This window comes from Camelus dromedarius, chromosome 5 (genome assembly GCF_036321535.1).
Source record: "Camelus dromedarius isolate mCamDro1 chromosome 5, mCamDro1.pat, whole genome shotgun sequence".
NCBI lineage: Eukaryota > Metazoa > Chordata > Mammalia > Artiodactyla > Camelidae > Camelus > Camelus dromedarius.
Window position 1 is genome coordinate 8121234 of NC_087440.1, and position 12515 is coordinate 8133748.

Here is a 12515-nt window from a genome sequence, read left to right on the forward strand (position 1 = left end):
TAACAGCTTTTACTGAATAATGAGTAAAAAAATAAATAAAACACACACACACAAATAGACAGCAATACAATAGGAGTAGGGAACTTTAATACCCCACTTACATCAATGGATAGATCACCAAGACGGAAAAATCAATAATCAATCATCGGCCTTAAGCAGGTTGAACCAGAAGCACTTCACAGATCTATACAGAACATTTTATCCAAAAGCAACAAAACACACGTTCTTCTCAAGTGCACGAGGAACATTCTCCAGGATAGATTATAGGTTAGGCCACAAAACCAGTGTTTAAATTTATGATTGAAATCACATATAGCATCTTTTCCAACTACAACATTATAAAACTAGAAATCGATTACAATTAGAAAACTTGAAGATTCACAAATATGTATAGATTAAAAACATGTGACAGAGAAGCCAATGGGTCAAAAAACTCAAAGAGAAATTTAAAAACCTGTAGATAAATGAAAATACAACATAACAAAACTTACGGGATGCAACAAAGATAGTTTTAAGAGGGAAGTTCATAGCTTAAATAACTACTACAAGACAAGAAAAAAATCTCAAACAAAAAAACTAACTTGATACTCAAAGAACTACAAAAAGAACAAATGAAGCCCAAAGTTAGTAAAAAAAAAAAAAAAAAAAAAAGAAAGGAAGACCAAAGATCAGAGGGGAAATAAACAAAATAGAGATTAAAAAGACAATAGAAAAGATCAATGAAACAGCTGGTTCTTTGGAAAGATAAACAAAATTCATAAACCTTTAGTTAGGCTCACCAAGATCAAAAAAAAAAGGAAGGACTCAAGAAAAATCAGAAATAAAAAAGAAATGTAACAACTGATGCCACAGAAATACAAAGGATCAAAAGAGACTAATGTGAACAATTACGTGCCAACAAATTGAACAACCTAGAGGAAATGGAAAAATGCCTAGAAATATACCACCTACCAAGACTGAATTACAGAGAAATAAAAAGTCTGAAGAGACCAATTACTAGTAAAGAGATTGAACTGGTAATCAAAAACTCCCAACAAAGTCAGGACCAGACAGCTTCACTGGTAAATTTCACCAAACATTCAAAGAAAAATTAATACCAGTTCTTCTCAAACTTCCAAAAAAAAAAAAAGAAGAGGAGGAAACAGTTCCAAATTTCTTTTATGGGGCAGATTATCCTGATATTAAAACCAAACAAGGATGCTACAAGAAAGTTACAGGCCAACATCCCTGATGAATATAGATGCAAAAATCCTCGGCAAAATATTAGCAAACGAGATTCAGCAATACATTAAAAGAATCACACACCATGATCAAGTGGGATTTATTCCAAGGATGCAAGGATTGTTCAACATTCACAGAGCAATCAGTGTGATACACCACATTAACAAAATAAAGGATAAAAAACATATGATTATCTTAATAGATGCAGAAAAGGCATTTGACAAAATTCAACATTCATGTATGATAAAAGCTCTCAACAAACTGGGTACAGAGGGAATGTCCCTCAACATGATAAATGCCATGAATGACAAGCCCACAGCTAATGTCATACTTAATGATGAAAAGCTGAACTTTTCCTCTAAGATCAGGAACAAGGCAAGGATGCCCATTTTCACCATTTTTATTCAAAATAGGATTAAAATTCCTAGCTAGAGTAGTTAGGCAAGAAAAAGAAATAAAAGGCATTCAAATTGAAAAGGAAAAAAATTTTTAAAGACTATGAAAAGGCATATATATGTATACGTATGACTGAAACATTATTCTGTACATCAGAAACTGACACAACATTGCAGGTTGACTCTACTTCAATTAAAAAAAATTGAAAAAGAAGAAATAAAATAGTCACTATTTGCAGATGACACATTGTATATAGAAAGCTGTAAAGATTTCACCAAAAAAAAAAAAAAAAAATCTATTAGAACCAACACATAAATTCAGTAAAGCTGCAGGTTACTAAATCAATGTATTAAAAAATCACTTCTATACACTAATAACAAACTATCAGAAGGGATAAAAAGAAACAATCTCATTACAATTGATCAAAAAGAATAAAATACTTAGGAATAGATGTAATCAAGGAGGTGAAAGACTTGTACACTGGAAACTGTAAGATGATGAAAGAAGTTGGAAAAGACACAAATATATTCAAAGATTATTCCACATTCATGGATTAGAAGAAGTAATATTATTAAAAAGTCAGAACTGCCCAAAGCAATGTGTAGATTCAAAGCAATCCCAATCAAAATTCCAATACATTTTTTAGAGAATAGAATAAATCATCCTAAAATTTGTATGGAACCACAAAAGACCCTGAATAAGCAATCTTGAGAAAGAAGAACAAAGCCGGAGACACCATGCTTCCTGCTTTCTAACTATATTACAAAATTGTAATAATTAAAACAGTATGGTGTGGCATTAAGAACAGACACACAGATTAACGGAACAGAATAGAGAGCCCAGAAATAAACCCAGATATATAGTCAATGATTTGTGGCAAAAGAGGCAATACTATACAATAGAGAAAGAACAATCTCTTAAATAAATGGTGCGGGGTAAAATGAATAAAACTGGACCACAATCGCATACCTTATCCAAAAATCAACTCAAAATGGATTAAAGACTTAAACATAAGATCTGAAACCATAGAACTCCTTGAAGAAAACATAGTAGGCAAGCTCCTTGACATCGTTTTTGGAGAAGACTTTTTTGGATCTGACACCAAAAGCAAAAATAAATGGGATCACATCAAACTAAAAAGATTCAGCACAGCAAAGGAAACCAGTAAGAGAATGAAAAGACATCCTACCAAATGGGAGAAAATACTTGCAAATCATGTATCTAGTAGGGGGAATATCTGAAATACACAAAGAACCTGTATAACTCAATAGCAAAGCCCCCACCCCCACAACAATTCAGGTAAAAAATGGGCAGAGGATTTGAACAGACATTTTTCCATATAGTGAAAAGACATACAGATGCCCAACAGGTACACGAAAAAACGTTCAACATCACTAATTATCACCTCACACTTATCAGAATGGCTGTATCAAAAAGACAGGAAATAAGTGTTGGTGAGGATGTGGAAAAAAGGAAACCCTTGCACACTGTTGGTGGGAGTGTAAAATGGTGCAGCCACTATGGAAAACCATACGGAGATTCCTCAAAAAATTAAAACTAGAACTACCATATGATCCAGCAACTCCACTTCTGGGCATTTATCCAAAGGAAAGGAAACAAACACACATAACATGAAGTAAGCCAGAAAGAGAAAGAAAAATACCATATGATATCACTCATATGTGACATCTAAAAAAAAAAAGAAAAAGAAAAAACAAGACACTAATGAATTCATCTACAAAACAGAAACAGACTCACAGACGTCGTAAACAATCTTATGGTTATCAGGGAAACAGGGTTGGAAGGGATAAATATGGGAGTTTGAGATTTGCAAATGATAGCTACTATATATAAAAATAGATTAAAAAACAAATTTCTTCTGTGTAGCACAGGGAACTATATTCAATATTATGTAATAACCTTTAGTGAAAAAGAATATATGTGTATATATACACATGACTGGGACATTATGCTGTACACCAGAAATGGACACATTTTAATTGAGTATACTTCAATTAAAAAATACATAAGATGAAGCACACTAAAACAAACAAACAAAAAGCCCAGAAGACCCACATAACAAAACAGCATAATTTTCCCTTTCTCTCCAATTACCATGAGGATACTCTTCCTTCCCCAGGCTCTTCTATGATTCAGACAGACTCCTGACCCATCCTTATCACCTGTCCTTAGACAAGCCCAAATGAGTCAGCGGCCCAGAGTGAACACGATGTGAGATCACACAGAGACCCCACACACAGTAGTCATGTTGCACCAGTCTCGGAAAACGTCTCAGAGCACTCAGCTGCTGAGCAGAAGGCTCACACTCCGACAGAATTTGAGAAATAAGCTGCTGTTTTGTAGGAATTAGGAACCCTAATGAAGGAACCGTAATTCCTACATGATTCTTTCAGGAATCAGTGAATTATACAGACTTAGGGGTCTGTCCGGGGCGGGGGGGAATACTTTGAATTACAAAAGGCTTACATTCTTGAACAACTATACAATACCATATATAATAATATACAATCACACACATATACAATGGTTATATATGCAATGGATGTGTAATTTACATAATTGCACAGAAAATATACACCCTGTATATAGTATGAAATGACATCTTTATAGCAATTACACATATATCCTTTTTCTCTTTTTTCTCCTCATATCCTATCAGCACTGTATTAAAACTGCATACAATTATGGTTAGGAAAGAAAGTAGGTGAAAAATGACATTGCCTCCAGGCCCTAGGGGAGGGGCACTTTTAAATACAGAAGAGAATTAACTGCTCAATTTCAACAGCCTCCAAGTGCTGGTTCAGGTCCTCTGCGCTGCAGACACTAAAATGGGATTGAACATGCAAGACAATTATTGGGGAAAGAGCCTGTGAAGGATAAGGGAGAGAGTGAGGAGGTGGGCGTGCTTTCAAACTGCAATCTAGGGCCTGTTGCCAAAGGCAGAGAGAAGGAAGGCTTTTGTAGGAAGAGCATCAGTTTACAGTTCTGGGAAACTTTTGGGCAGGATGGTGGGGAGTCAAAGTGGCCTGTTAGAAGAGCTCTGCTCTGGGCAGGAATTGGTGGGCACACGTGCCCCAACGCGTGCAGCCCTCTGGCTGGGAGCAGCCCCAGAAGAGTGCGGCTTCAGCATTCACAGGGCAGCCTCTGGGGCTGCCAGTCAACCATGCTCCTGCTCTTGAAAGGTGAGGTGAGTGGGGTGCTTCATGGCCAATAAAGAGCCGCTTCTTAAACTTGTTCAGGAAGCAGGCTTCCAAGGTTCCCATGGGCCTCTCTTCCCGAGAGGAAGCTTAGGAAGACTGGTGGGATAAATTACAGCCCCGCTTGGTCGCAGGGACGGACCTGGTACTCTGTCCCTTACCTAAGTCTAAGTTCCCTTCACCTTCTATCTATCACCTCATAGGCCTTGGTGGCTCACTGGTGATGCGTCACAAACCTTTAGTTTCCAGGGACTGCATCTTTGGTGATCAGACCCTTCTGATGTTGGTCCATGTTACAATGAGGCAAGGAAGCACTCAGTTTCCACAAATACTCCTTCCTGCTCCCTCTGTGTGACAGCAGCCTTGAATCTTTCTGATGATTGGGGTCAACTTCCCTGCTAAGATGATGACCCCTCTCCTCAACTACTGTCTGTCAAGGCGAGTAGTTCACGGTGTCCTGGTGACGGAGCCTGGACCTGCAGGAATCAGAGTAGTGGGGATGGAAGCACCAAGACCCCTTTGGGTCGCCGATCATTTCTGGTTTTACCTATGTCAGTGCGAGCCCACCAAGAAACAGAAACAAGATGAGATTACATATGGGAGCTTTACTGGGGAAATACCTGCAAGGGATAAAGGCGGAGGAGGCAGACTAGGCAGGGAGAGACTTAAGACCACAAAGCAGGTCTGACACCTTTGAAAAAAGAGGATAATGGAAATGTTTTGTGCCTTGAAATCCACTCATCAAAGCTGGCAGAATAATACACTTAAGAATGAGCATTTTACTGTACATAACTTATACCTCAATAAAAGTGTTTTTAAAATATGAGATCTAATTATAAAGAAATGAAACTACACAAATGGTAGAAGATAAATGGATGAATTCCTGTATAATCTGAGTATAGGGAAAGACGTCCTATTAATGACTCAAAATCCAGATGCCATAAAACAAGACTGATACATTTAACTACATAAGTGTAAAAAACTTTGCGTAGGAAAATTAGACCAAAAGCAAGGTAAAAAGATAAGTACATTGGATGGAAATATTTGCAACGTTTGCACAATTAAAGGACTAATATCCATAATATATAAATTGCTTTTAAATAGAAGGGAAAGAGGCCAATTATTTTATAAAAGGACATGAACAGAAAAATCATCAAATGATAAAAAATGATCCTTAAATATGTGAAAAGATACTTAACTTCAGTCCTAATAAGAAAAATATTAATTAACAATTCCAAACCTTGGTCAAATCTATGGGCAAACAGGCCCTCTCAAACATTTCTGGTGGGAATGCAAAAAGGCTTAACTTGTATGAAGAGGAATTTGACAGTATCTAACAAAACTATGCGTGCATTTATATTTTGGATCCAACAATTTCCAGTACTGGGAATTTGCCCTAAAGTTATATACTCAGTGATTCAAAAACAGAAATGTACAAAGTTATTCTTATGTATACATGCACACGCGCGCACGTGCGCGCACACACATACACATATATAGGGAAATTCTATTTACAGTTACAAAATACTTGAAACTTTGTGAATGGCCAAACACAGGAGACATTTCTATTGTGGTTTATCGACACAATGCAATATTCTGCAGCTGTAAAAAGGTATGAGGAAGATCTCCTGATACGAAATGATTTCCAGATATACAGTCAAGTGAAAAAGTACAAAGTACTCTTCCAAGTACAAAGAACACATTACATACTACCTTCTCTTTGTAAGGAAAAAAAGAGAGACACAAGAAAATAGCCATGTTATCTGCTGTTTGGGGGGGGGGGGGGAATACAGAAAAAACAAAGTAATGAAATTGGTTAGCCTAAAAGGGAGAGGGGAAGAAGGATGGAAAGGATGTGGAAGGAAGGGACTTCTGTATCTTTTTGACTGCTGGAAGCGTGATAATGTTCCCTAAGTTCAAAAAATAAAATAGTGGTGGGGAGGGGAGTAAAACTAAAGACAAACAGAAATAAATAAGTCCCTTTGTATTCCAAGTGAGTAACATAACCACATTGAAGACCGTGGGGGGGAGAACTAACCCAAGTGACTCTGAATGTACTACTCTGACTATTTGCCTTTAGGCTAAAGGCAAAAGAACTCAAAAAAGTCTTGAACTATTTCTAGTAAGTTTGTTTTTCATAGTGGTTTAGGATGCAAATCTAAAACTATTTTAAACAAATCGTAGGTCTGAGCAAATGAACAATATGAAAAATATGTTGAGGCTGTTGGGAGCCAGCGTTCTCACTATGGACGAAGGGAAATACAAATGTGGAGTGAGAAAAAACAAAACAAAACCCTGTGGGTAAAATCGAAAGTATCAAAGTCAAGTCATGGTTTCTAAAACATGTGTATTTTTAGAAATCATGAATCAAACATGTATAAACATATTTCCTCTAGCTCAATACACTGACAGAACCTAGGAACAATGACACCCCCAAAATTGGGAGCATACTTAGTACCCAGAAATTGGCTTCTAAATACCACTCTCCCCTAAAAGGAATTGTTACCGAGTCCAAACTCATCCTGCTCACCACACGACAGGCCAACAAACTGGGAGACAAGGTGTTCGGGCAAGAAATAGAGACTTTATTCGGAAAGCCGGCACACCGACAGGATGGCAGACTGATGTCTTGGAGAACCATCCTGCTCCAATCAGAATACAGGCTCCTTTTATACAAAAAAAAAAACCCAAAAAACAAAAATGGGGGGTGGGGGAGGTTGGTTGTTGCAAACCTGTTGGTGTATGAAGTCTTTGTTCCTGCAATGGTCCACATGGGCCAGGTCATGGTTCTCCTGCAAAACCTCCAACAAAACAAAGGCTACCCTCTATTCTGCAACTTGTTATCTTTATGTAAGTGCAGAAGTTTTAATATCCTTAAAGATCAGAGCCTTGAGAAAAGGCTCTCCTGTTTACCAGACAGGATAAAGGCAACATTCATTTACAAAAGGTGCAGAGCTAGCAAGAATGAACCCAGAAAAAAAGGGCACAGTGGTTAAAACTAAAGGAACAGATCCAGTATAGAGTCAGATCTGTTCTCTTCTATTGCAGAATCAGGGCTCCTTGGAGAAGTAGATGATTCCAGGGCTGAGTTAAGGAAGGTACAAAATGAGACTGGATCATCTTGTTGTGCCAGAAAGTAAGGAAGTGCTCAAAACATGGTGGAAGCACATTAAAAGGACACAGGAACCAATTTGAAGTGACTTATCTCAAACACTTGAGCATCAAAACATATTAGAACAGTACTGGAATATAACTCCTGTAAGATAGGAGTCTGTGGGTCCATACTGATGAAATAGATGGATGGATGATGGGTAGCTGGATGGATGGATGGACAGACGGACAGGTAAGCAGGCAAACAGGCAAATGAGCGAGGAGGGGGTGCTCTTCCGTACAGCAGAATACCAACCGCTAAATGTGAAGGGAGTGAGAGCTGGAAAACCACCATTTTGCAACTATCTTAGTAAAGATTGGTTCATGCAAGGATCATCAATGGATTCTAAATACAGGGAAGATTCTAAATACAAGGTGGAAAGTTTGAGGAGGAACAGGATATCTGAGGATTTTAAAGTGCCTTCACAGATGTATTCATTGCAAGGGGTAAAATATTAATACAGTGGAGAAACCGGACAACACTGGCACCCGGACCTGGTGATGAATTACCATCGCCAGTGAGGGGCCAACAAGACATTATGTGCTGCAGAGGCAATAGCCTAAGACACACACTGTCTCACATAATATTCCAGCCAGACTTGACTATAAAGAGGAGGAAACGTCAGGCAACGCCAAGTTGAGAAACATCCTGGAACATAAATAGCCTGGTTTGTTTGTTTGTTTGTTTGTTTTTAAAGTCAATGTCTCGAAAGCTAAAGAAAGGCTGAACAAGTGTTCCAGATTAAAGCAGCCTAAAGAGGCTGGACAGCAACATGCAACATGTGACCCTGCACTGGGGAAGGAGAAAGTGCTGGATAGAAAAAAGCCCTGTGCGTAAAAACGTGCTATAAAGAGCACTCATAGGACAACGGACAAAGTTAGCATATGGACATAGACAGAAGCGCAGCGTGCAGCCTCCAGTTACGATTTCCTGAACTTGATACCTATGCTGTGGTCACGTAAAAGAACATCCTTATTCCAAAATACACAGGGAAGTCAGTCTTAAGGGAAAGGGATCAGAGGGTATGAGGATGTAACCTCTCAAATGACGCAGAGGGAAGAACATCTGAGTGTTTTCATGTGTCCCGGGGGTTGAGGAAAGGGTGGGCGGGTGGGGGAGAGAAAACAATGAACCTGAAGTGGTGAAGTGTTAAGATTCCGGGAATTTGAGCGAAACACACACGGGATTTCTTGGTGCTACTTTTGTAACTTTTCTGCTAGTCTGAATATACTTTTTTATTAAAAAATAAAAGCAGTTTGAATCTATTCTTAGTATGATCTAAATTTTTTTTTAAATCCAGTAAGTATGCTACCAAGAGGAGAGAAAGGGGGAGGGGGAGGAGGAAGAGAAGGGGGGTACAAGACCCTCCCCCTCCTCCGCACCCCCAGACCTGTTTGCCGTGTGTGGTAGCGGGCTGGGGAAAAAGCAAAGGTGTCCGTTAGTTTGATTTCAGGACATCAAGGTTATTTTCTACAGAAAGAGAAAAGAAATCAATTACGGAGTTCAAATGAATCATGCATGAATTTTTACAGAGCCCTTCGCGACTTGACAAAAACAGGGTGCTGAGCGAGGGCTTTTTTGGTCTAGGCTGTGGAACCCCAAGGTTGTCCGACCTCGCCTCCCTGATACGAGCGCGTGCAAAAGGTGTGAGAAGGCCAGTGTGAAAGGAGGACGGAAACAACGATGTCCGACCAAGGATTTGCCATTTCTAGAATTTTGTGGATAGAGTTAGGACCCAGGTCCCGGCCAGTCTCAGGCAATGCTACGGAGCTCAGCTTCTCTGGGTCAGAGGAGCTGGCCATTTGCCTCACAGCTTCAGTTCTCGATTACTCCATGGGTTGCACAATCCTTCTCTGTCTCCTGGCACCCCACTGCTCCCAGGGACGGTGACATTCTTCCTGAAGTAATGCATCAACCCCACCTGGATGGCAGGCTCAGGGGTCAGAGCTGTCCCTTCCATGTGCTCAGTGTTGTGGCTGCTCTCCAGGTTCCCAGAATTGCGTGGGGAGGCTGGGATTCCTGGGCTACGGGGAGACCACCGGGGTGCAGGGTGGCCAAGAGCCACACTGCTTGGTGGGCTGGGGTGCCAGCCCTCAGACAGATCTTCTGCTTCCAGGTTCAGTGGCTTTGACCTCAAGGGCCCCTGTTAGCCTTTGCAACCTCTGTCACTATTTTTTGGAGCATCTACTTATGTTTTTACAGAAGCAAGGATGAGGGTACTTGGCAGTACTTTCCCATGTTCCCCATCAATAACTCTTTCCTCCTTTTTGGCTTCCCCTACCCACCCCTGAAACTTCTCATTTTTCTCCACCACTTCTACACAAAGATCTAACATTTCTATAGTAATAGCAAGACACTGGAAATAACCTAAATACCTGTACTGGAGGAAGAAGGTAATAAACTAGGCTACATCATTATTAAACAACTTAAAATAATTACTAGGAGAGCCACTGAGACACATAGGATAGTGTACATGATGGTGATTAGAACATAAAGCCAGACTACAGGCAGAAAAAACACAGCTTACAGATTTCGACGCGTACTATACTCATGAGAATGCAAATCGTGTGTCTGGGTGAGGTCTGGAAGAGAACCTGAAAAAGTGAGAATCATTCCCTTTTGATATTAATATTTACTTGACATGTGCTAGGCCTTGTCCTAAAGGCTTTAGAAACAGACTTAATTCTCTCAAAACCTCATAACAAGGTAGGTACTAGCATTTCCCCTGTTTTGTGAATGAGGACACAAATAGGTTAAGTTGTTGAAGGTTACGTAGCTGCTTAGCGGTAGAATTAGGACTTGACCCCATGCAGTCTGGGTCCAAATTTCCCTGATTCTTCTCCACTACTCTTACACAGTTGACCCTTGAACAATGTGGGCGTTCAGAGTGCTGGCTGCCTTCATGGTTGAAAATTTGAGGATAACTTCAACTTCCCCAAAAGTTAACTAGTAATAGCCTCCTGTTGACCCAGAAGCTTAGCCAGTAACATACACAGTCGATTAACACATATCCTGTACATTATATGTATGATATACTTTTATGTATTCTTTTTTTTTTTTTCAGTCGACGGGCAAGGAATAGTGACTTTATTTGGAAACCCAGCAGATCGAGAAAACGGTGGACCAGTATCCTAAAGAATCATCTTCCCTGAGTTAGAATGATATACTGTATTCTTACAATCAACTAAGTGAGAAAAAAAGAAAATGTTACTAAGAAAATCATAAGGAAGAGAAAATACGTTTAGGGTACCGTATTTATCCATCTTGTAAGTTTCCATCGTCTGTTTGTAGGATGAACCGTCTGTCAGCACCTTCATCAACATTGCTTCCTATGATACAAATTACTACAGATGTCATGTATTCCCAACACTAGTCATCAAAAGTGTAAAGATAACATGAAAAAGAAATTCATATGTATGTACAGGTATGATTCGCGCACTGATAACACAGCAGCAGCAATAGGACTGCTTTAGAGCAGCCTCGTATTATCAGTATAATCGCTTCAACAGCCTAGCCTATATCATTACCAAAGCTTTTATGGCCTAAGTATCGCAGTCAGAGTCTTAAAACAGTATTGGAAACATTATTACCTTTTTTTTTTTAAACCACTTACCTGTGAAGACAGGCTGACGACGGGCTATTTCTCCAATAGGCTATTTTCCAGCGAGGGAAAGAGAAAAGCTATACTGCTCATCTGCTAGCGTTTTCAAGTTGTAGCAAACTTCCTCAAAAGCTTCCCAATATATTGACTGAAAAAATTTAAGTGGACCCACGCAGTTCAAGCCTATGTTTTTGAAAGGTCAACTAAGGGACGCTGTATAAAGTTCCCTTACACTACTCTAATCTTGCAAGTTAAGAAACTGGAGACAAGTTCCTCTTTCGTTTTCGTTTTTTCGCTCGCAGTCTATCTTTTTCTTCCCCCCTTAGTTTTTTTGCGGGGCAGGAGGAGGCAGTTAGGTTTATTTATTTATTTCTGAGGTAGTCCAGGGGATTGAGCCCAGGACCTCGTGCATGCTAAGCATGCACTCTACCACTAAGCAATACTCTCCCGTTATTTTATTTTTTTTCTCATAGGCTATTTTGCAAGTTAAGAAACTGCAGATAAGTTCCTATTTTTTTTTTCCTCTCACTATGACCCTTATTCTTTATGACCTAAAAATTTAAAACAAAACCACTAAAATCAACAAGACCATTTGGTCATGTTACATAAATATGTCATGTGTATAACTCTAAGATCAGATCCATTTTATTCGTGAGTTTTTGGTAGGCAATGTTTTCTAATGACCGCAAGAGAAATATTTTCACGTCATGTCAATTGAGAAAAGGCTAGACATTTAGCTTCATCTGCGAGAACGTAGAATGCGATTATTTGGGATGTGATATATTGACAAGCAATCTCAATAGATGTAGCCCAAATCAGTAACTCAAATAAACACTGTCTTGTTGTTATGTTCTAATTCAAGAATATATTTACAATATAAGATAAGACGCGGTAAACCTCCTAGAAGGAAACATAGGCAAAACATTCC

General features: G+C 39.2%; 1 protein-coding gene across 3 annotated transcripts in view; it reads right to left on the bottom strand.

The window, feature by feature from the left end:
• The window catches only part of GCNT3 (glucosaminyl (N-acetyl) transferase 3, mucin type), a 34910-nt gene extending 23131 nt beyond the window's left edge, over positions 1-11779 (bottom strand). The window contains exons 1-2 of one of the 3 annotated variants that reach the window (XM_031452971.2): positions 11600-11779; positions 11237-11315 (exon numbers count right to left, since the gene is read on the bottom strand). The gene's annotated coding sequence lies outside the window, so the exon portion shown is untranslated. Of the gene's footprint in view, positions 1-5071; positions 5183-11236; positions 11316-11599 lie in introns of those variants that run through there. The other 2 variants (XM_064485555.1, XM_064485556.1) reach the window with 2 other exon arrangements.
• Between the last annotated feature and the right edge of the window lie 736 nt (positions 11780-12515).